At 46.2% G+C, this 24,560-nt stretch overlaps 1 long non-coding RNA gene across 1 annotated transcript; it reads left to right on the top strand.

The window, feature by feature from the left end:
- The first annotated feature begins 934 nt into the window (after nucleotides 1-934).
- Nucleotides 935-24,559, top strand: LOC135909536 (uncharacterized). The gene is made up of 3 exons (XR_010566728.1): nucleotides 935-1,018; nucleotides 20,770-20,865; nucleotides 24,220-24,559. It is a non-coding gene; the product is annotated as an uncharacterized lncRNA (long non-coding RNA).
- Nucleotide 24,560: the final 1 nt, after the last annotated feature.

Below are 24,560 nucleotides of genomic sequence, written 5' to 3'. Positions count from 1 at the left end.
CACGTGTAAAGCCAGCGTTGACAAAGAGTTCGAACAAGCAACCACATTGGCGTTCGCTGTCAGCGCTAGAAAACGTCGGTGAACGCCAACGTCCATGCTTTGTATCTTCGATGCGCAGCATTTGCAATTGTCTCTGCAAATGTCAAAGCAATTCGAAGGTACGTCAGGTGGCCCTCATACTCCCTGGTATTATTTTCGGTGGTAATATTTCTGTTCTCGCCAAAATGGCACGCGTATCTTTATCCGAGTTCATTTTTTCTTTACAGGAGCTCTCGAATTATTCAATTTGTTCAATTTCAGTTATTCAATTTGTTGAAATATACTCTTGTGTAGAGTGTGAGAAGTCAGTGTATACCTCTGCACTTAAGTCACGGACATTCCATTTTATGGACCAAGCCAAATCTACGTAAACACTATGGAAATGTTTGTTGTCGCATTAGTATGTCTATAGGTTGCCTGGTAGGTAAGAAAAGATGAGGTGTGTCGTACACATTGACCACCTATTGATGAAGCTCGGCATCATAGGTATTTGCATGCTGCTCTGCATACCAACGAAGTTTTATTGCCTGAATATAGATGCTCGCCACCGGTTTTAGTTTTTTACCGAAGGTCTGAGTGAAGATATCGCGGCTGCAGCTATCACTAGCGTAAGTGCTGGCTTATTACCCGGTGTCCTCCGCTGTCCTCTTAAATGAAATAATTTTGTTTGTTCTTCTGTGGCAGTTTCTCTAATTGCCTTTTATTATACGCACTTTTAGTGTCTACTCTGAAAGTATTTCGCAACCACGAGAGCGACTGACATTCACAATAAATAAAAAAGGTGCTGTTTTGGATTTCTCCTAGTATGCAATTGAATCTGACATATTAAGTGGCTCTGACCTATATGAGTTCGTTGCTGATGCCATTCCAAATTTAACAAGGATCGCCGAATGCCATTTTATTAAATATGAAAAAGGCAGCCCGTGCTCAGAGGAAAGCGTAGGATTCATCCGTATAGATGCGTGTGCCTTTTGTGTGGGTGAGTTTCGCAGCCTCAGCTACATCTAACTCATGAAATTCTTAATGAAGCAACGCAAAATTTCTTAACTAAGCGGTCCAACTCCTCCGAATCTCGGGGAGCTGCTTTGCTAACTATCGGCAGTTGCGGCCATTCTCATGGATTCATGTGCTTCTGTTAGCGATAACAGCGGTATTCCCTCTACGGATTGTGCGTTTTCCATCAGAATTGTTACCCATAACCACGCCACCAAAGTGGAGCATTTAAGAATATTCACGGAAGTAATACTTGTATGTATAATATTCTGAAAACGAATGGATTGATTCGAACGTGAGGTTAATTGAGCAATATAATTTTGAGTGAGAAATATGTTTTGTACTATTCTTGAGAACTGGATGTGGTGGAGTAAATCAGGGAAATACAAACTTACCTATGGTGTTGGGCGGCTAAGCACGAGGTCGCAAGATCGAATACCGGCCCCGGCGGCCACGTTTCGATGGGGGCGAAATGCGATAACACCCGTGGTACTTATATTTAGGTGGACGTTCAAGAGCCCCAGGTAGTACAAACTATTCCAAAGTTCCATACCACGGCGTGCCTCATAATCAGATAGTGGTTTTGGCACGTAACACCCCATAATTTATTTTTGTACAAACTTTCCTCAGAGCATTATTGGTTTCTAAAGTACATTACCATTCTAAAGTACAGTACCTGTGAGTGCCTTGGGCGGGTTACTTCTGATGGGTGGACTTTCACTTCGAAATATTGGGATGCGTACTGCTTTATCGTTTTCGCATGGACCACCTTTCACCCGCTAACAGGTTACTGTTATCGCTCAGCGCAAGATGCACATGCATGATCAGGAGGTCGTTAAACAAATGTTATCGCTGGTTCTATCTGGTCTTTAGGTTCTCGCTTAACCTTGTGCGATCAGATTTTACGTGCGACGCGAATAGTGTTGTACGTACTTTCTGGAAGGCAAACGAGCACCCGTGATTAAACTTGAACCTTCAACGAATCGAATAAAAGCCGACGGGCTTGACCCGAATGGCAAATTTTCGACAATCGCCGAGTGTTCCCACCGCTATCGTTGTGCTTTGAATGTAACTTGCTTTTAGGGGCACAAGTTCTCCCAACAAGGTCCAAGTATTGTGACACATAGTCATTGCTGCCATGCCCTTCACTGTTACCAACTACCTGTCAATGTCATAAAAGTATTTTCTGGAAGCAAATTACAATGTGGCCTTCATCGCCCACTCAACCGCGACTTGCGGTTTGCCACGTGTGTTTTCCTTGAGTTTTTCATGCATTGTACACCTGCACTGCCATCGCTCTGTAATCAGCATGGGATTGAAGAAGAGCTCCAGGTCACAAACAAAGCTAACGAGCTAGATGTATAAATATAATCCTGTGAAGTGGCTTTATTGGAAACCTTTGGGAACCTGCAATTGTTATGGCATATTAACTCTCACAGGCTCTCTTTTTGTATGTCAGTTGGTATTCCTTCTGGTGCAACGTATTAGGCCAAGGATGTTGGTTTTATTAACGTTTCAGCCAAGGTTAGCTAAAACACATTAGTAGGCTAGTTGGTTGGAATTTATGACATCACAACGCTGTGTGTGTTAAATTATTCCTTGTCCTGATTCGTTCGCGCTGTACTGTGTTATTATGAGGGTACAGTTAAAGTCCAGGAGTGCTGGTTGCCATACTGAATCAAAGGCCTGCTTAAAGTCAAGCATAATTAGAATGGGTTGGATCTTAGCGCCTTGTAAACTTCTAAAGGCCATCTAAGCTCATGCAGCACCGTGACTGCTCTTCTCCCGTGCCTCTCCTAAAATAATTCTTGCGCAATACGTTATTAGGGTGCAAAAGACAGCTTTATGTCTTAGTCAAAGCACTTTCAGCCAATAATCAACCATGTTTCAACCAATGCTTCAACCAACTCACTTGAGCCCCGCTAGCACCCGATTAATCTGTTTGCGGTGCGACTATCGCATCCTGAGGTGGTGAAGAAGAAGACGGCTCACGTGCACGTAGCCAGAGTATACAACACACTGGCGCACTCCACCTGAGTGGCCACGGTAGGGCCACCCCAGGATTCCCGCGGCACCACCGCTGGGTGATCTAAATGTACTGGGGCTACAGTTCGCGCCGCCTCCGACAAACTGGTGACACTGCACGACCTAGCCCAGCCATGGCCGCGTCAATGCACCGAGTCTACCAGGGCGAGAGTGACGGGGCCACACGCAGTCTGGCTGACTTCCCGCGGTTCCAGGGCATCCGGGAAGTTTGTGTCAACATTCGGGGTGTCAGGTTCATCCAGCTGGACAGCCACTTCCGTATCCACAAGGTTCTAGCCTGCGGCTACGTTCCAGGCTCCGGCTTTCACTCCCGGCACCGGCTTGTACGAGGACTGCGGGCAACCGTCCTTGCTCACTACGCCACTTCGAGCGCTCAGTCACAAGAGCTATCGCCATTTGAACCACCACGTCCTTAGGCGTCTTTTCGTCCCATATCGCCGGCGTCTGCCCGTACCCATCCTCAGCACGCGATGGCCCAAGCACCAAACTTGTATTTTGTCAGTGAGACTCCTCCGCATTTCAAAGGCGGCTCTTGCTGAAGAATTCACTCAGCCAAATGCAAGTGCATTCGACTGCATAACAGCCCGCCGCTCTCCTTCCTTGGAGGTTCCCACAGCTTTACCGTTGGGAGCCACTTCACTCATCACCAATTCAGAGGCTCTTCCACCGGCTCCTCTTGGTGCAACTTGCAATCTCGGAGGCACAGTGACGTCACAAGCACGACTATAGCGATGCGTTAAAAAATTATCGCTACCCTGACGCTATCAGCATTCGAGACTTCGTCCCAAGCAACAGCAGGATAGCCTTCGAATGTTCTGTGTTCACAGCTACTGGGGTATTTTGGCCTGCCTAAGTTTTGCAGGAGCCAGCTCTTCCACCTGGTTTCTTCAGTTCGAGAATCACTTCTACGTCAACGTTAGTGACCAACACTTGCGTTATCTCCACCCAATTAGAAAGCTGTCAGACGGTCCTCTTTCGGTTCTCCGACTTCTACCAGTCCCGGCGTCTAGGAGAACCTGCGGCAGGTAATGATTTCGCGCTGCAGCATCAACGTTGCTCTGCCTCGCTCACAGCCTAGCTGCTGGTGCTTTCTGGTACAGCTCTCTCGGATTGCGTGAACCCGATAGTACCGACGACGGCAGCATCTCCTTTCCGTAGCCCTCTGCTCGACGCAACTCTGCTTCAATCGCAACGCATTGGGCTCGGAGATGTCGACAACGCAAGACGACATCCTCACCGCACAAGAGAATCTGCCCTGTGTCCAAACACTCTCAACTATGAGGACCAGGGAGCCACCTGCGCCTTTTGCCATAACACGGACCTTGATTCGATTTATCACCGCACGCTTGCAGTCTCTCTTCTTTCTGTACACGTGCCCTTTGCACATCCTTTAGTCGCGCCAGGAGGGGGGGGGGGGAGGCTGTAAGAGCGCCAATATGACTGCTAGAGCCGGTGAAGAAGAACACGGCTCGCATGCATGTAGCGCAAGAATAGGGCACGCTGAGGCACTCAACCTGAGCGGCCGCTCTAGCTGGCGCTCCCGCGGCACGACGGCTGGCCGACCCTTTTAAGCAGTAACTACATCTTCACGCCGTCTCCCACACTTGACCTTCATCCACGGCGCTTATCCATTGTGAAACGTTGGCCAGGAATAATAAACTGTACACATAATTTTACGGAGACTCATATTGCACAACAATTTTAACGGAGGCTGATATTATTCTGGAAACCTATGAGCCGCGAACAAACAGCCTATTGTTCTGTTCGTGAAACTGTTACCATTCATTACCTCAGGACATATTGAGATAGCAGGGGGCCATGGCAGAGCTTAATGTGGTTGATGGTTGGTTGGACGGCACTGGCGCGTTGTAATCCCATTGAAATTTGGCCACTAGTCTCCCGCACTGGGCTCCCCAATTCGTCGCATGGGCGCTGCCTAGGAGAAAGCTGAAAAATAATTTGTGGTGCTATGGAAACCATATCAGTGATCGTTTTGTTTAGCCATTCTGTGAGCCCATTCGTCTGGCGATGGTAAGCAGTGCCTTTGCGGTGAATTGTACCACTGGGAATCATTATATCTTCTGTGAGCTGCGCCGTAAATGATGTGCCCCGGTCCGTTATAACCACTGTTGGAGCACCGTGGCGGACTACGATACCATGTACAAAGAAGGTCGCACTACCATTAGAAGTGCCTCCTGGGAGAGTTCGGGTTTCAATGTAACGTGTAAGGCAGACTGTGGCAACAGAAATTACCAGTTACCAGCCCTCGACATGGGGAATGATCCAAGAAAATTTATGCCAACCTGCTGTAAAGGGATCCGCGGAGATTCCACGGGATGGAGACGACCACTGGGGCGCACGGGTGGTGTCTTGCGGCTCTGGCATTCGCGACATGTCTTCACGTATTGCTTTACGTCATGGTGAAGGTTAGGCCAGATGTACTTTTGGCGTATGCGTGAAAACGTTCATGCGAATCTCAAGTGGCTCGAAGATGGCTCGTCGTGAGAGACCTGCAGGCAGTCCTCACGTAGTGAATACGGCACTACAAGGAGGCAGGCGGTTGCGGTCGAGTGAAAAGCCAATTTGTTGAGGACGCTATCGCGGAGCAAAAACGACAATAACTTGCGGACGAACATAAGACGCGGCTCTGGTAAACGGTTCTCGAGGTATTTGATGAGAGGCGGAGTTCTGAATCATCGTGCTGTTGCTTGCTGATGTCTGATACCGTGATAACGAAAAGAAATGCGTCCTCTTCAAAAACGTCGAATGGGATTGGTTGAAATGGAGCGTGTGACAGGCAGTCGGCGTTGGTGTGGTTACGCCCGGACTTGAACACTATCGTCATATCGTATTCTTGCAAGCGGAGACTCCAGCATGCAAGACGGCCAGATGAATCTTTCAGATTGGCGAGCCAGCACAATGAATGGTAATCTGTCACAACTCGAAACGATCCGCCGTACAAATATGGTCAGAGCTTAGCATTTGCCCACACAGCGGTCAAGCATTCCTTCTCCGTAGTGGAATAGTTCCTTTCAGCTGGAAACAAAGCGCGGCTTACGTACGCAATGACGCACTCGGCTCCATCTTGCCACTGTACGAGGACGGCACCAAGGTCAACGTTGCTGGCATCCATGTGCAACTCGTTGTCACTGTCTTCGTCAAAGGGCCGTAGAACTGGAGGTGTGTGCAGACGTTCCTGGAGTTCGCAGAAGGCCTCTTGTTGGTCCTGCTCCCAGACAAACGGAGCATTATACTTCTTACCCGTTGCGAGGGATCGGATATCCGTTAAAAGTTAGCTAAGAAGCTTCGATAATATGCGCAACGCCCTAGAACACGGCGGAGTTCTTGTGTCTTCGAAGGTGTTGGAAACGAAGCAACAGCAATGGTTTTGTGGGGTGTCCGGTCGAATGCCTTCGTAGCTAACGACATGGCCTAAAAATTTGAATTCAACATACCCGAAATGGCAATTTTCAGGCTTTAAAGACAGGCCAGCAGTACGGATTGCGTCAAGGACTGCTTGTAAGCGCTGGAGGTGTTTCTGAAAACTTTCTGAAAACTCAACGATATCATCTAAATAGACAATGCATGACGGCCACTTGAGACTTGATAGAACCGTGTCCATCGTGCGCTGAAAGGTAGCAGGCGCAGAGCACGATTCGAAAGGAAGGACCTTGAATTGGTGAGTCCGTCAGGTGTGATAAATGCGGTTTTCCCATGGTCACAGTCATCAACCTCTGTATGCAAGTAGCCGCTGCGGAGGTCCATCGATGAGAAGTATGGAGCATGTCGAAGGCGGTCCAAAGAGTCGTCGATGCGGGGAAGGGTATAAATGTCCTTGTTCATAATATTCTTAAGCTTGCAATAGTCAACGCAAAAACGCAGAGTACCGTCTTTCTTTTTCACTAGAACCACAGGTGACGCCCATGGACGAGTGGAGGGCTGTATGATGTCGTCGGGGAGCACTTGTTGGACTTGATTTCGGATGGCATCTTGCTCTTTGCGAGAAACATGATGGGCACGTTGGCGCAGGGGTCTTTCATTTGGATTTGTAATAATTCTGTGTTTCGCAATAGGCGTTTGGTTGACCTTCGATGTTGAAGCGAAACAGTCCGCAAAAGGCAGCAAAAGGCTTGGAATGCTATCTTGTTGTTCACCTGATAATTTAGAATTCACATCAATTTTGCTGTTCGCCGGTACGTCACAGTTAGAATCTCCATCATTGTGCTCTACAGGTAAACAATCAGGGTAGTCACTGACTGCTTCCAAATAAACGATGGCAGTTCGTGGGGCGAAGTGCTGGTATTCACGACTGGAAGTGCTCACTAAAATCTGAGCAGGCCGTGACGACAGCTGCAACATGCCGCAGGCTACGCAAACCTGTTGAGCCAACAAGGCTGACAAATTGCCTTCAACGATTCCGAGAGGGGGAGGATCATCGTCTGTTTCTACGATGATCAACGCAGTACTCAGGGGTGATAAACTAGCGCAGTCACGTGAAACGAGTAACACCGTGGACTGTTGGTGATAGTCGTCCCAGTGAGTTGCGTGTTCGCTGGAAAAACTGACAAGCAACTCGTGAAGGTTTATGATTGCGCCGTATTCCCGAAGAAAGTACATGCCGAGAATGACCTGCTTATAGCACTCTGCCAGTATAATAAATAAACCGACAAATGTGGCCTCCGGAATTTAAACGCTCTCAGTGCATTTGCTGATCAGCGTGAGAACGTCACGGCCGGCTGTACGGTGCTCAGGTCCTGGCCACGGTGTCGTCACCTTGCGAAGTGCAGTAACCAGTTGTCCGCTCATAACAGAATAATTGGCACCAGTATCGACAAGAGCGGTTAGCGGGTGGTTATCAACACAAATGAGCACGTCGGCTGAAACAGGTTCACGGTTTTCGAAGGAAGCTGCCGAAGGTACGCAGTCGTCGTTGTCATCGTCGTCTGGGTGTCGTATCGGAGGATCTTTCGAAGTGCGTTGGACAACGACCCTACCCCCGGAGGTCGCTGTTCTTAGTTTCCCCAACTTGGCTCGTGGGCCGGTTGCCCACAGACGCGGAGAACGCAGTGTAGCGGCTATAGGTGACGCCGATCGTCGAGGAGGTGGTGATCGTGACTGGCGCCTCTGCGGAGACGGAGATCGGGTCATTGGCAGGGACTGTTCAACCAGTGGGAACTGCGCGTTCGGCGCCGAAGGCTGACCGGCCAGATATTGCTGCATTTCTCTCGGTCGCTCTCCCTCGCGAGGGCGACGAGCGCCGGAGTGATAGCCCTGGAGTCCTATTCTTCGGTAGTAATAGTCACTGTACAAGTGGCCCGCTTCGCCACAGTGGAAGCAGAGTGGCTGATAGTCAGGTGTGCGCCACACGTCTCACTTTCGTGTATTGATTCGGGAACTTGTGGACCCGTACATACTTGTATGTAAACCTCAGCTCTGGAAGTGGCACAGCTGTTCTTCAGAAGAAGGCGGGTTACGGTGTTTCACGGGTTGCACAGGTAGCCCCACTGCTTGCGCATAAGTCAGTGCGCAAGCAGTGGGGCACAAGCAGTCTGGCGGACTTCTTCGCGGAAGATGTCTGTGAGGGATGTTCCGGTCGGTTGAAATCGCACTCTCTGTAGTCGATCGAGCTCGTCACGCACGACACTACGCACAAGCTCTCGAAGTGCATCGGTGTTACAGGACAACGGGAGAAGATGCTGATCCCAGGCTGATTTGGCAATCGTAGACCGAGGAGCGTTGCTGAAGGGCTCGGTCCATTGTTGTCGCTTCACTGACAAACTCAGCTACTGTAGTTGGCGGCCTTCGCATCAGTCCAGCGAACAGCTCCTCTTTCACTGCACGCATCAGCAGGCTACTTCGCTTCTGTCATGCCAGGGTCGGCACGCTTGAAAAGCCGCGACATGTCCTCTAGGAACATGGCTACACTTAATTTGGCTTTTGAACCCTACTATGGAGGTCTGGCTCTGCTCACTCTTTTCTTGCGGGACTGCTGTACGTATCCCGTATCTACCACTGAAATTCTTGCCAGGTGGTGATGGATGGCTCGCGGTTAGCGAACGATGTTCGGGCAGATTTCTCTATGGCAAAGTACACGTTCCTTAACTTTGTCTGTTCATCCCAATAACTGACGCCAGCCACACGATCGAAGTCATCGAGCCAGTCTTCCACGTCCTCAAAAGGCTCACCATGGAAGGCCGCGGCCAGAGTGGCGTGTGGAGAACCAGCGATGCAGGAGGCTGTCCCATACCGCATGTCTCCTGTGTTTGGCTTGCGGTTACGGTGGACATCCTGAGCAGATCTTGCAGGCCGTATTCCGGAGGCTGTCCTTGAAGCCGTTGGCTTTTACGGAGGTTGTCGGCTTCGAGTTCCTGGGGGTCAGAGAACACACACGTACCCCGCACCTGCACCTGTTTGTCGCAGACAAAGCCACAAAAGACTTTGGTCGACGCTATAGATCTTCTGTAAATATTTCGTGGCACCTTCGTCGTTGTCTTCTTCCGGTAGCCACACAACATGCCTAGCATGTGGCATATAATTGCATCGAGTGGCTGTCACTTCTGTCAAGGTCGTCGCAATATGTCGGATCATTTGGAAGATGAAATGGCTGGCGCTAGCAGTCATTCTGGCGGTAGTAGAACGTGGAGCGTGAAATGAAGGGCTGACGATAACGGCAAAAGCGAAAAATGTGCCCCACGCCGCTACAGTGGAAGCAATGGGCTTGTCGTCTGGCGCACGCCATTGGGCCGGATCTCGATAGCGTCAAAACATCGGTGGAGGTCTATGAAGAGGGGCAGGACTAACCGGAGGGCGTTTTATGGAGCACACATGGCTGAATTCCTGCGCTGGCCAGTTCTTCGCAGATAACTGCTTGGATGAGGAAAATCATCGATTTCGTATCCTCAGAGAGGCGCCGAAAGAAGATGGCGACGCAGCCTCAATTTCGCACGGCACAATTCGGGCAACGCTATCTGGAGTGGACGATTCAAGGGCCGAATGAGCGCGTTCGCACCAAAATATAGCGGCAGTTTTGGGAAGCCGCACGAACTGTCCAGCAATGCGACGGCTCTGCGTGTTCGAAACGCCTGCACTCAAAGACAATTTTGTCTACCTTCGAGCAGTTTTTAAAAACGAGCAAGTTAAATGCATCAATGGCGATGCCTTTCAGAAAGTGCCTCACTTTGTCAGGCTCGGGCATACTAGCATCGAAGGGGCAGCAAAGAGCGAGGACATCAAGGATGTGCGCAACGTACGACAAGGTAGCTGTCTGAGCTCTACAGGATAGGTCTTTCGCAGCATCGCAGCAACGCACTTGCGACCAGCAAGCTTGCCAAAGAGGTTGCAAACTTTTTATTTGCATACGTCCCAGCTGGCCAACTCCTCTTCGTGTTTGTCATACCAGATGCTTGCTTGTCCCTGGAGGTAGAAGAGAAGATTTTCGAGCATCACTGTCGGGTCCCATCGGTTGTGGGCAGCGACGCGTTTGCATATGCCAAGCCATTCTTCGATGTCCACTTTGTCCGTGCCGTTACCAGAGAAGGTGCCGCGCTCATGCGGATGGGGCAAGATGACTGACGGTTGCGGTGACGTGGGTGCTGATGGCCCAGGTGCGCCAAGTGCTGACTCCGTGCTTAATCTAGTGGCCTGGTCGTCTATCAGCACGGTAGGATGGCCGAGGACAAGTGTGCTGCAGAGTTCCATCTTCTGCAATACCCCGCACCTCCACAAAAAGGAAACGGGCAGAGATATGAGGTTAATTTGGACCATGTTTACTCTGCAGAATATATGGTCGGTACAACCAGTATGACCGAACGTTAGGTTAGCCCTACTATGTCCCCTCTTTCGTCTTGTTGGTTATCGTAGTCTTTGTCCCTCTCGTGGCACCGTGACAATGCCTAAGCGCCTTTGGTTTCAAATCGATTTTGATTACAAATGGCTAGCTTCTTAGTTTGTCAATTTTCATTCTATGGCTCTTGTATAGGCCCCTCCATTCGCATCAATTTCGTCTTTTCACCAAGAGAGTTTTGTTAAATAAAGAACAATTTTTTAAGGTATTCAATTGGTGTTGTTGATTCATATCGATCGGTCAATTTCTGCTTATTTATTTGCCCAGTAACTGAGCCTACACATCGGCTCTCTTACATGGTGTTTGGTTGCTTGTTGTCATGAAAAGCAGCCAATTTTTCAAAACCCATTTTATGTGCTCTGTGCATCACACAAGCAGCTGCAGCTTCTGAAATCTCCAAAACAACCAGGAATGTTCTTTATTTTATCACCCCTTTTCTATTGCTTCGTTTGCTATATCACACAGGTAGTGAAGAAACGCTTTCGTGTCTTTGTTGTCTTCAAATTGACCTAACCGTAGATCTCTTTTAGATTTACTTTCATTGTTATTGGAGAGCTGTTGTACGTGACATTTGCACAAATAGAAAAGGTGACTTCAAGCGTGTGTACTTTCCTACGCATTCCTGCTTAATCAAAACCCTTCTGTCGATCACTCCTTTGCCAAGTAAAAAGACGCGTATTCCAGTATTTAATGTGGCCGAATACAACTTGTAAACCCTGAGTGGTTTGCAATTCTACTCAATACAACTACTTTTGGCACATTTACATCGGAACATACACTTGGAATTTTTAGTATGGGTATGTGAGTGGCATTATTAGCGTTAAATTTTACCCTCATATATTGATACCATCTCTCCTAGAGGCACGTAAATTCTCACTCTGTTTATCAAAATTATTGCAGGCGTCATCAAATATGATTGGGAAGCTAAGCAAATATCTGATGAAGTTTGCCGATATAAAAATGTAGATATTGGCAAAACTCCCGTACTATGATGCAGACGTCAGTAATGGCGTTTGGTGATGGCGGCCCCTAGCGCTGTGGACATGTTTTCGTGGATCACATGACTGCATGGCGACGATGGCAGTGGGGGCGTGAGGACGACTGTGCTGTGGCGGTGAAGAGGGCGACGAAACAGTGACGGCAGTTTGAACGAATAGCACGATTACACTGTAATCACGACAGCGCAACGACGAAGACAGCATGACGACTTCGGCATGGCTGCAGCGTGACAAAAATGGTCGCACAGCCGCCCGTGTACTGTACGGAGAATAGATGCTTCTATGCAGTGGCAGATCCTGCTACTTATTTTAGGGGTGGAGGAGGCGCACTTGCTCGAAGTGATATTGAGGAGGAGGGCCCTCTTTATTATTTTATTATATTACTGCTATTACAAGACTCCCGCCACAATATAAATAATGTGAATTTTTTAACAGTCATCGCACTCATTCGTTCTATTCAATATAACCACCCATAAAGATTTCTGCGAAATAAATCTTTACAAGGGACCAAGCTTCAGATATCTCCATAATCTTTTTGCGCCAAGTCTCTATATCGGTGAAGATTGATTCTGGACGTATTATGCCGGAAACAAACACAATGCAATTGTAATAGTGAGGCAGTACTCATCTTCGTGTCTTAATAGATGCGTTTTTAGATAGATACTTACGCAGGGTGGTATGAAACATTATTACATGACAGTCATAGAGCGTTGTACTTATGAAGTATATTTAATTTTTGCGCGATAAACGAATTACATGCAATTTTATTAAGATAACAAATATTGTACATTTACTATAAGACATAATAAAGACTGGAAAAGTTACTCGCATGCAGAAGAATTGTACTTTAAAACTTGAAGACAAAAAATCACGGCAACATCGCCACCATTTCTAGAATTACACAGTGACAAAATAACAATAATCAAATCATGCCCATTGAATGAAGACTAAAGCAGTCAACAAAATCGTCGAAGCATTCTTACGTAACAATGCTTCCAAACGCAAGATCAGTTAAAAGCCTGAAAGTCAAAGCAAAGTATGTAGCAGTGACATATTTATGCAATATTCATCAAACTTTAGTACTTGTTGTAAACGCTGCACAGTGAACATGATGGTAGTGCAAGGATAAAATACCACCAAAACGCGACAATATAAATGAAATAGCGATTATACATCTCAATAACTCCAGCTCAGGGAACGAAGTGCACCTGTAATTATACCTACGCCACCGTATTCTCCACAGCGTGCATATCGAATTTGACTGTAATTTCGGCAGTACATGAGGTTCACTAAAGGAGTGCAAATCATCGATGAAGTAATCATCGAAGTAAATATAATTTACTTTATACACAGACCGGATGCCTCACGGAAGGAGAACCGACCCCCGGAAGGGCTAGGTGTAAGACGTACTTTCGTCCGGCATCGGGTACCAACTCACTCTTACCTAGTTTAATCACCTGGGAAAAGTCGAGGGATCACTTGCTCCACTCCCAAGCTATTATAGAATAATCCCCGTAGAATGGAAGCAGGACATCAATCGTTTTACATCTGGAAAAATAGAGAACCTCATACTACCACCAAGAAGAGTAGGAGAAAAGGTTCGACTCAACTTGACGCAAGACCCCTGAAGTCAAGGGCAAGTCAAGCAACAAGCCTCAAGATTCCGAGGCAAGCAAGCCTCAAGAATTCATTGTATTCAAGATGAAGAAACATATACGTAAATAATTGATCAATGAATCCCGCACCAACCCGCTCCCTTGCTGTGGTTTCGCCGACGGTGATGAACATTACTTCTTTCTATCTTCTACTCTCTTCTTTTCCTCTTTCTTTCTTTTCTTATTTCTCTAAAAAAAAACATTTTGGATATCTTCCCTCATTTTTTATATTAAATTCGGCTTTCTCTTCACACCTGCGATACACTAGTGGTGCAGGTCGAGGCATCTCTCCTTTGTGCCTCTCTCACTTTCAGTACATGAGGTTCACTAAGGGAGTGCAAATCATCGATGACGTACGCCCGAAAAACGTATTCCTACCATTTCTCAAAATAAACAATCAGACAAAGCATGCGAAAATCTATAGCCAAGAAAGTTTAATCACAAACAAAAATGAAGAAATGTCAGTTCAAGGAATAGACTGTGTAGAATCAATTCTGAAACAAATAAATTACCAGAGAAGGGCAACATGAGCATGCTACATTTAAGCAGTTTCGCTAAAATGTCCGTTTGAAGTGGCGTTACACCACAAGTTCCAACCTTCATCATCTACAATTTCTGTTATCGAAGTGATTAAAAGCTTTTTACAGTCAACATAGGTATATATGTGCTTAAGTAACAAGGCCCGGCTGTTCGAGCGGGTGGCACTTATCCCTGGTCGCAGCCGTGTTTTTTAAGCGATGGCGTGTGGAGAAAGACTTTTCTTGTCTGGCAATGCTAACAGGGAGAGGGGCCAGTATTTTCAAAAGTATCTTGATCGACAGGAAGACGTCACCGTCTTACATGTGGAGAGCTTCAGCAGCGGTCGAAGGGATGTCCACGCCTTCGCTTTCGCGCTTCCGATTTCCCACCACAGCCGCAGTTCAGCTTCACTAATACTTGCAGTTTCCTAAGCATGCCTTTTAATGAGTGAGCCATCTCAATCGACAATCTACGTTGCTACTGTTGCCTCGTCTTGCGCTGTGATGCAATACAATCACCATTTAAAGTGTGCGAATACACTATCCATTACTTGGATGCATACTGACATCCTGTAATAGCTCTCTAGATTGACCGCCGGAGTGTGAGACCTGTGGCACTGTCTCATCGTGATGTGAGGTAGCCTCAGCTCTGTCTCACCTTCATTCGTCATCGCAAAGACTTGCTCGTGGAGAAGTGTGAATACCTCTACGCAGTTTTTTTTTCCCTGAGTAGTTAGAGCATCTACGATGTCTGTCATCGAGTTGCTTGCTGTTAGCGCATCGACACATTTATTTTCGCAGAGGCGACTGGATATGAGCAAGTGCGCCAATATGTCCGAGAGGCAAGCTATTGCCGATTTCAACTTTTTATCGCCTTGAGCGACGCGGAGCGTCCTCGATATTGCAGTGCTTTTCAATTATCTCCCGGTGCCGACAGCATCGATAGCTTTACCTATGGAGTCAGGTGAGTTTACAAAATGTATGAAACCGTATTGCCGTTCAACCCATCTCGTCTAAGAAAGCCCTTAGTGTTCTTGGCTAAGTGTGCTTCTCAGTACACTACTTCGTTTTGGTGACGCGGTGAAGAAGGAAATTACCTCTTCTATAATTCCTACTGTGTTTCTTGCAGCTTGAGCGCAATGCGACTTGGATAAAGGCAAGTTAAGTGCACGGTCAATGCACAGGGAGTAAAATGCATTTGGGGCACACCACTTTGTTTGGGACATGGCACCACGTACCTCTGGCACCATGACTCTGCAGCCATTTGTCGCTATGCCAACGCGGCTGCCGAGGTTCAATTCCTAAGTCATTCAGCATTTGTAGGACGTTTTCACCGCATGCTTTATCTCTCAGGATGGATTCATTTACGCCGTTGTCGACAGCATCGTTGTCAATGCACGGGTCGACGAATTGCACGAAGCCTTCTCGTGCCATGTTCTTGCGTACATATCACTGTACAAAATGTAGCTGCAACTTGCGAGCAACATGGGTTGTTTTATCGAACATGATGGTGTAGACTCTTCGCACGTGCACCCACTGGATAAGTGTAGCAGAAACCTCATCTCCAGAGCACATGACCCGCCGTGGGTTGCTCAGTGGCTATGGTGTTGGGCTGCTGAGCACGAGGTCACGTGATCGAATCCCGGTCACGGCGGCCGCATTTCGATGGGACCGAAATGCGAAAACACCTGTGTGCTTAGATTTAGATGCACGTTAAAGAACCCCAAGTGGCAGAAATTTCAGGAACACTCCACTACGGCGAGCCTCATAATAAGAAAGTGAGTTTGGCACGTAAAGCCCCATAATATTTTATTATGCAGATCACTTGATTAGTTTGTTCTGGATCGTCGACAGGGCTCGGAACTGTTTGCTGACAAGGTGCTTCTGAAGTTCACGGTCCCGACTTCATACTCGAAAGCGCAGAATATTGCGGGAAATGTCCTCATTCGAAGGTAATGCCGCCTCATTTGTCCGCTCTATAAAGGTCCTGTCGTTTCGATGTCCATGAAATGGTATATTTCAGCACCATAGAAAGATTATCGACTTTATGATTACAAATAGGCCGTTTCGGTTGTCGCTCACTTTATCTATATGCTGAATGCAGGCTTCATTGACGGCATCTTTTTCAGGTCCGCGGACAGATGCGAGGTGGTCTATCTCGTTCTGTGTCGCTTTGCGGCACTTGTCGCTTTCATGTGCACGAAGATCACCATCTTTGTCCAGCTGCTTGGCAAAGTACGTGTGTCTTGTTAACCAGTTCATGAACGGCGAAATTTGTTTTTGGAAGCCACATATTGTAACTGTTGTGACCAAGCGTGATACTTGCAGTACCAGCCCCTGCGAGAATCGGAGAGCATATCCGCTTGAACTTTTTAACTGGGACTGGCTTAAGGATCGCTTCTCATCTTTGTCGCTTTTCCTGTGAATTAAGCCAAAAAAATTGTAGTTACCCGGAGCGCACCAGTAGGTTTCTAACGAACACCGTTTGGAGTAACCATCAACTTGATCGCCACCAAACTTTATGATGTCGCATTGAGCGTCACCTTAGAAAGAGGCCGACGTCCCCGAGAAGGGTTCCGAGGATATGACGAACAATCTTTGGAATTCATATTCGGTATATTGGGTACATGGCAGGGTGGAAAGAGATGGTGATATGGTACATGATGCCAGCCTTGGAGTAAAACAGATGTTCGAGTATGTTTTGTCCCGTGGCAGCTTTTGGTAAGATTACAGACAAGGTGGCATGTGCGGTGGCTTAGACCGCAATTTGTAGAGCTTTATTGGAAGCAAGAGTGAAGAACTTACCGATATTTTGTGAGCTTGCTCTCTCCATTTTGCAGGTAATACTTTGGGGCTGCAACCAAACTAACACATTGATGTCCAGTACTTCGGGTGTACATTGACCCGCCGTAATTGCGAGTTTTGTGTTTCAAAATGCATATCACTCGACCGCACGAGCTGTCGTGGTGGGGAAGCACTAAAATACTAGATCACGTATGTCCCAACGGAGGTATGCAGTACAGGAGCCATAAAATACGTAGTGTTGGTATTTGAAGCAGTTTTAACAGCCATGCGTTATAAAGGTGGCACAAATATATCTGCGAATGGTTTGTGACAACACCGATGGGCGAAGACTTTCATTACTTTTGTTCAAGTACATGCTAAGAAGTCGATTGCTTGTTTAAGCCATCGGAAGCGTTGCGCGTGTACAATGGGGCCCTTAGAACCACGTTATCGAAATAAATTTGCTTGGGACTTGCGATCAACCACCATACCAAGTTGGCGGAAAAGTGACGGCAACTTATAAAGCGCGTACGTTGCGATCTAGGTACGATATTCGCCCGTCTGCTTTGGCTGCGTCAATCAAAATAGGTGCTGTAGACGCGCGATCCGAACGCAGCCGGGCGAGCTTAGTCGGTGCGGCATAGTATTCAGATTGTGAAGGATATTCAGAGCTCAGCAAATCCCCTGTGCAATTTTTGTCACCGGAAGTCGAGATATTTCGTGCGGGAGAGAACACCCACTCGTTTCTAAGTAGTCAACTGATTCAGCGTGCTTGATAGGAGGTGCGAAGTATTCGTCTGCATGGGGAGATGATAAGCTCAGGCGGTTGTTGTGGTAAGCTCAGGACTGCCGTAAGTAGGTGGGGGCGGGGGGGGGGGGGGGAGGGAGCGGGCCTATTCCGTCCGGCTAGCCGAGTTGTAGGGTGGCCACTTGCGAAGATTATTGCCTGTGATGAATGAGGTGGAGCGAGACGCAAACTCAGCTGGTTCTATTTCCTGATGAAACCAGAACGATAAAGTGACACCGCACGGCCTGCTCAGAAGGAAAGGGCTCTTACAGAAAGCATCGCCCGCAGCTCACCGCGAGCTCGAAGATGAGCCTTAAGACGACACAATGAGAACATGCTACGGGGACATGAGCACGACTCATTTCGAGAGAAGTCAGAGAAGAAGAGGAGTGACGTAACGCTCCCGCCCTTGGAGTCTTCGTTAAACCTTTCTGGTCCGGCCTGCTGGTTGCCACAAACGCAGCTGGTAGCTACAAAACGTTTTCTAATCGGAGTCTCCACCGGATGCACATGCGCCGATATTTACGAAATATTCGCGTGTGGGGACAATATGCTGAATGCGGCTCTCTGCAGCGGATTTTATGTGCTGCTCTTTGGCAAGCACTTGGACGCTGAAATGAACGCTGAATCGTAATACAGGGTGAAGAAGCGTATCTGGGCTCAGAGGTAGCACAGGCATTGAGGAACATGGCCTATTTCGAGCAGAGAAGCTCACGAAGGACGCGGACCGCGTATACTAGGGGGGAGAGGAGGTGCTTCTGACACCGGTTTTAGGACGGGGTGAACACGCCTACCGCCCCCCTTTGTATCCGCCACTGCTTCTCCGATTACTCGTTTTAATATCACGCAGATTCCACGTACTTTCGGAATGAATCTAAGCGAAGCCTCCTCATGTGGTGTGGGTGCCAGAGGGATGAAGCATCGCATCTCGACGTTAGACGTACAGAATAATTAGGCAACGAACACGCCTCGTAACTGCAAACGCAGGCAACACGGAAACACAACGCAGTGTCACCGAAGGTGACATGTAGACTTTTAGATCCAACACAGCTCTCGCAGAAACGCACACGCGCCTCAATGACCTATATGCCATTCAGCGATGAATATTCCTCGCAACTCACATATTCAATAGCATGTGCCTACCACTAATTAGCTGTAATACCACGAAATAGCTGAGGAACCGTTCGCTTTGATACTACAGGTATCCGTAGTAGTAGATGGAGTGTTTTTTTGGGTGACTGCTGTGGTTCGGACCTTTTCTCTCGGCATCCCACAATAATGCTCATGGATAATTTTATCCGTTGAAATAATATTGATGGTGGTTCCTACTTCTTTGGCGTACGGCATCTTCATGAAAATGCCGTTTCTACAATTTTTTAGTGAAGGCTGACCTAGTGTGATATATTCTTTGTTAAGAAGACTATCTTCAATTTTGCATATTTCTTCGTTAATTTTTCTAGAAAAAGATTTTGTAAATACTCTCAAGAACTGCCTCTTGATGCACATAATGCTTTGCTGTAGGTATACGAAAATCACTGAGTAACACAGCAGAGAAAAGGAAAATCGCAATGTAAAATGTGGCTTTCGATAGTAGTTCTGAAACCTGAATATATTTCAGAGTTCCTTACATTTAGTTAAAACCTACCAGTCCTCTGCTGGGTGGATATTCTTTCAGTTTTGTCTTATAATGTTTATTGCGTCATTTAGCTTGCTGAGAATGGTTAGAGTTTGTACGCGCTAATTCAGCTTAACGGAATAAAGCTAGCCGCATAAGTACCCGCACAACTCTTCCAACAGCGGCGGCTCAAATCAGCACATTGAGGATATGCTCACGCGCCCTTGTAACTGGTTGATTACACTGCTACTGTGTTTTTTTCGTATTCTAGGCAGTGATGGTAGATTATTTTGAGAAGGTTACTGTAGAGGTTTAAGATCTGAACTACGAACACCAGTAAGTGACGTCACGCTACAGAATAGGCAGTTCACTATAAGTAAACATTTATTAAAAGGGAAATCCATCTGCTAGTCGCCTGGTAAGCTCAGAGGGTAGTGCAGCTGCCCCAGGAAGGCGGTGGTCCTGGGTTTCAGACCCGGACCAGGAAGAATTTTTCTTACTCTCGAGGCTTTTCTTTCGAGGAACCCGTAGGGTTTCCTTTGTAGCAATTGGTACGAACGGGTGGATGTCTTATCTTCCATTTATTAATTACTTCTCTGCACCTTGCGGTTTTCTGCAGAACTATTACGTCAAGTCAACATTTGAGACACAAAATACAGCCTTGGAACAGCAATATTCGCACAACAAGCGGCACATTTCTGCATTATGATTTTTTTTGCATCGACATTTTACTTGTGAATCTCAGCAAAAAATCCAACTCCAGAGCGCTGAGCAGGCGTAATTACGGGGGTGAGGCGTCTAAAAAATCAAGAAATACAAACCAAACTTTTACAACTGGGCAATTCACTATATTCGTCCCATATAGCATGCAGTAATGTATGCCATCGCATAATACACAGTTGTTAGAAACACCACTCGCTGGTAGGTGACTCCTAACTCGAATAAAAGGAGGAAGGGAAGTTTTGCTGCTTGAAGATCGTTAGTTTGACGGGAAGATTGAAAATAAACATCCCAACACGTGGTTCATTATAAGAACATACGCAATACAGTGTTTTGTACAGCCGTGATTCCTTAAAATAAGAATGCAATATTGGAGACAGGCTGTGTTCAGTATAAAAGCTCACAGTTGCAATGTCTAAAAATCTTTTTCAAAGCAGCGTAGCATATATATGCTCAAAATATTACGCACAGTCGTTAGAATGTTTGAATAAAAACCTCCTTTCAACTGCGTATCCACCTAACCTTCACATACCCTTTCAAATGTACCCTCAATTTTTACAGCCTTGACAGGCTTGTTTAGTGGGAATACCTGGTACAGCACACCTTTTTAGGTCGAGTCAACCGTTTGGTTAAACACGCGCGCATTTTCTGTCCACAGTCACTTATTAAAAAAAAGTATAATCCGAGTTCTGATTCGGCGCAATAGAGAGTATGGAGGAGGGAACGCTCTTTTTCTTTTGCGTACAACTGCAGACGATTTTCCAATTTCAGCCTTGTCTTGGAACTGAAGATACAACTCCAAGCTTCCAATGATTCTAGTGCAACTGGCATTCGCTTTCTTCATTACATGCACGACTGCAAAATCAGGTGAGCGCTATGTGTGGCTGGATTGTGTTGTGGAGATTCGATAGTATCTAAGAAGACCAGCCTTACCTCATCTGGAGCGCGGGAATTAAAGGTGCGGAAATGGTACTGTCTTCAATCTTCTCATCAATACTTGCACAAAGGCTACTACATAATGGCGTCATTTTTGACTGTTCGTGTGCATTCAACGATACCTTATGCGTTAAATGCAAGAAGAAAATCAAATGTTATAAATTCAGCCATTGCATTCCTGAGTCTTTGGCGTGAAAGAAACTGGCGCGTGCTCCTGTGCTATCGCACACCCGAGCTACACCATGTGACAGTTCTCAAATCAAATAGATAGTGTTGATAGATATTCTCTAATATATAGTGTTGGCACGCTAGAAATTATACATTGATAAAGAAATAAATATGTCCGAAAATTCCCATCTGAACTTCTTTATAATGATAAAACATATTTTTCAGTGATATCATGTCAACAAAGCATTACGGATGTCTTTTCTGCATTTTAACAGTAGTAGAAATACTGTCAGAACAATGAGATGAAACACAGACTTCTAAAAAGGATCTGAGACGTGAATTCAGCACCTGTACAATGGTATTTGCCAAATATGAATTAATTGGAGGATGTCACATGCTCCTGCTTTCAATAAAAAAGCTTAATAATCTACCGAAATATTGAACCAGTATGCCTATTTTATAAATGTATCTCATTTAAAAGAAAAGACACAAGGCTTCTGCAACCAAGAAGACACATAACCCTATTTCCGGTGATGCTGCTCGATTGCAACCTAAGAACGCAAAGGAAAATTTTTTATTTATGCTGACGAGTGCACTGTTTTATCCTGAAAATGTTTAGAAAGCATAATTCCTGCAGCCAATTGTGCATTTTAGAGGCTCCAATACTGGTCTATAAGAACAATCGTCAACTTAAGTAAGAAAAGAATCCTGGTTGGACTATTATTACATCGAGGCTTTTACCAGAATGCATTGCATTGGGCCCACGTCAAATTTACAGTGGAGAAATTGGTCACGATACTATGCGTAATATATTTAAGCACTTGTCGCAGGATGAGCAGGTAGATCACATTTGTTCTAAAATCTGAAGCGTAATGGGAATAGTAAATCAATGCGGCAATTTTTTGCCTGTATAAATGAAACTGTTCATATGTCACGCTTTATATTACCACACACTCAAACTGTTACGCTTCAAGATCAGGAAATACAACATCCGAAAATTTGTACAATCTACCCATACATTGAACAAGCAATCCGGGAAATCTAGAACATTCCAATTTATATGTCCATACGTTTCATATGTATCGGGTGTCCCCCAGACAGTTTTTAACAGTGGGACACTCTATCCTGCTACTTGTTCTTAAACTGTTAAAAGGCACAATATTTTTGTAATAAGTCTGAAATCTGAAATGAGGTTTTTCTAGAATATTAGGTTATCACGGTTGCTAACGTGTGCAATTGAAGCATATACCGGGTTAGTCTATCATACCACAAGGCAAAGTGAACTTATCATTAAGCTTCGCACGGTCAAAACCGACATAGATTGTTTACCCTTACTTATACAGGTGTTCATGGGAAATTTTGATGTTGCCAACAAGTAATACAAATCAGAAGATAAGCCATAAATTGCCCAGTGGACCTAATTTGATCCAGAAGGTTTGACGTGGGAACTCTTGATAACATGGGCATTACAGAATGGTTTGTAGACGTTTATATTTGTAGATCGTATTTCTTTGTTTTATTTGTTTGATATGTAGGTGTATGTATAACGAACCATGCATTTGTATTTCTGTATTCTTATTGCCCAAGTAATTTCTGCTGTGATAGGGCTTTGCGAGGACAATCCTTCCGGATGCTGGAGACCGCACAGGAGGAGGAGGAGGAGGAGGAGGAAAAGCATTTATTGAAAAAAGAAAAGGGCACAAGGAAGTGTATTTCTGCTTGTACGGGGAGGCACCCTCCGTCCAGGGCTCCTGCGGCTCTTGCTGCTGGTCACGAGGGTCCGAGCTAGTCAGCATGGTTTCCCACTGCTTGGTTGTAGGGTTGGTTATTTGCGGGCCTGCCTTTACGCTGGGGCGCGCCTATGCAGTGTGATATATGGAGGCGTAGTCGTTACAAAGAGGCATTTGTACGAATACAGTGTAGGGTGCATTGCGTGTAGTGTGCTTAAATGGGGGTATGTGCTGGTTTGTAACTGCCGCCATGTTACTGCGCCTTCGCGTGAAAGGGTCTTGTGTGAAGGTGGGTATTGTCGTCTGTTCAATATGTGGTCTTCTAGTATGGCGTCGTATTTTGAAGACCGAACCATAGACGCGGCCGTATCACTCTGTTGTGGCACCCGGGTGGCATGACTTCGGGTGACAGCGTACCTTCAGCCGTCTCCTTTTTCTCCACGCAGGTAGACTGCTGGGTGGAATAAAATTTGATTTACTTCGAGGCCCGCGCCGAGCTTGGGGAAGAAAACCAGTGTGTTCAATGTTCCATATTCGGGTACTGGTAGCGGTAGTTGCTTTGCAAGGGTAGCAGAATTCAAATGATCACCCTTAGCAAGGTTTGCATGCACATTAGAAAATACAATTACAAAATACAATGGGTAAAAACCCAAATGCACTTTACGATGATCTGTAATACGTTCGCTTTTAGTCTTAGGAAATGGAATCGGAACCCTGGACTAGCGCTTTGATCTCACGCACTTTGCGAGAGCAATTAGAGTCATCGCTACTCTATCTTAAGTATAATTTGGCAGCTATAATTCATTTAGGCATTCGCATTGTGTACCAATAGATTTAGCGTCATTCATTGAATGTTTCATTTTATATTATAGCTATGTACAACTAGTAAAACTAGTGAATGTCTACCCAGCAATATCTTAACAAGAACACGAAGGTCTTAGGTATTTGCATTACGGTGCAAAAAACTCGTATCAAGATGCAGAAATCATCAAGAATACCAACAAAGGATAAAAGGATATTCGATATTTTACTATTTAAAAATTAACGAACGATCAAATGCACGACTTATTCCTTTGTTTCTCACTTATAGTATGCGCTGCACGTAGGATCATGCGCAGACGTGACGCAGATGCCTTTGCCTAGGAAATTTAACGCTCCTACTCGTGAAGCCGCTCAACAGCCGTTGGGAATCGTAATAAAGGGTAATATACGGCAACGCCAATAACACTAATAGAAGAAACACTAGTCGATGAGACGGTGCTCTCATAGAAGACATAGGCTTTCCAGGTGGGAATTCTTTCGCTGCGTGAACATGAAGCGTGAACATTGCAGAAAATGTGGACTTCTTATTGGAGCAATATTTTGCGCCATTTACCTTCATTTTCAGATGGCTGCCAATCAGGGGATACGACCTCAGCCTTCGTCAAAATTATTCGTCTGGTTGTGGAAACACTGAAGCTGGACCCGCTGCAGTTGCCGGACGTGTGCCTTGAAGTTCCAATGCTTGGCGGCATCACATTACACAACGGCAGCCTTACAGGACTGAGTACTGTTAGGAGAACGGGGACCAATTCTATCTCGGTTGAAGACAAAGGACTCGAAGTTCAAGTTGACATGGGAACGGGGCAACTAGCCGTCAATTTTACAACGACCATTTCTATGGGGCTCATTTCATCGGACGTAAATATTTTGGTGGATGTCAACTGTACACGCATTGTGGTGGACATT

The sequence above is a fragment of the Dermacentor albipictus genome, chromosome 5, assembly GCF_038994185.2.
Source record: "Dermacentor albipictus isolate Rhodes 1998 colony chromosome 5, USDA_Dalb.pri_finalv2, whole genome shotgun sequence".
NCBI lineage: Eukaryota > Metazoa > Arthropoda > Arachnida > Ixodida > Ixodidae > Dermacentor > Dermacentor albipictus.
Note: the sequence above shows the minus strand (reverse complement) of the source record. Positions and strands in the feature narration are given on the sequence as shown.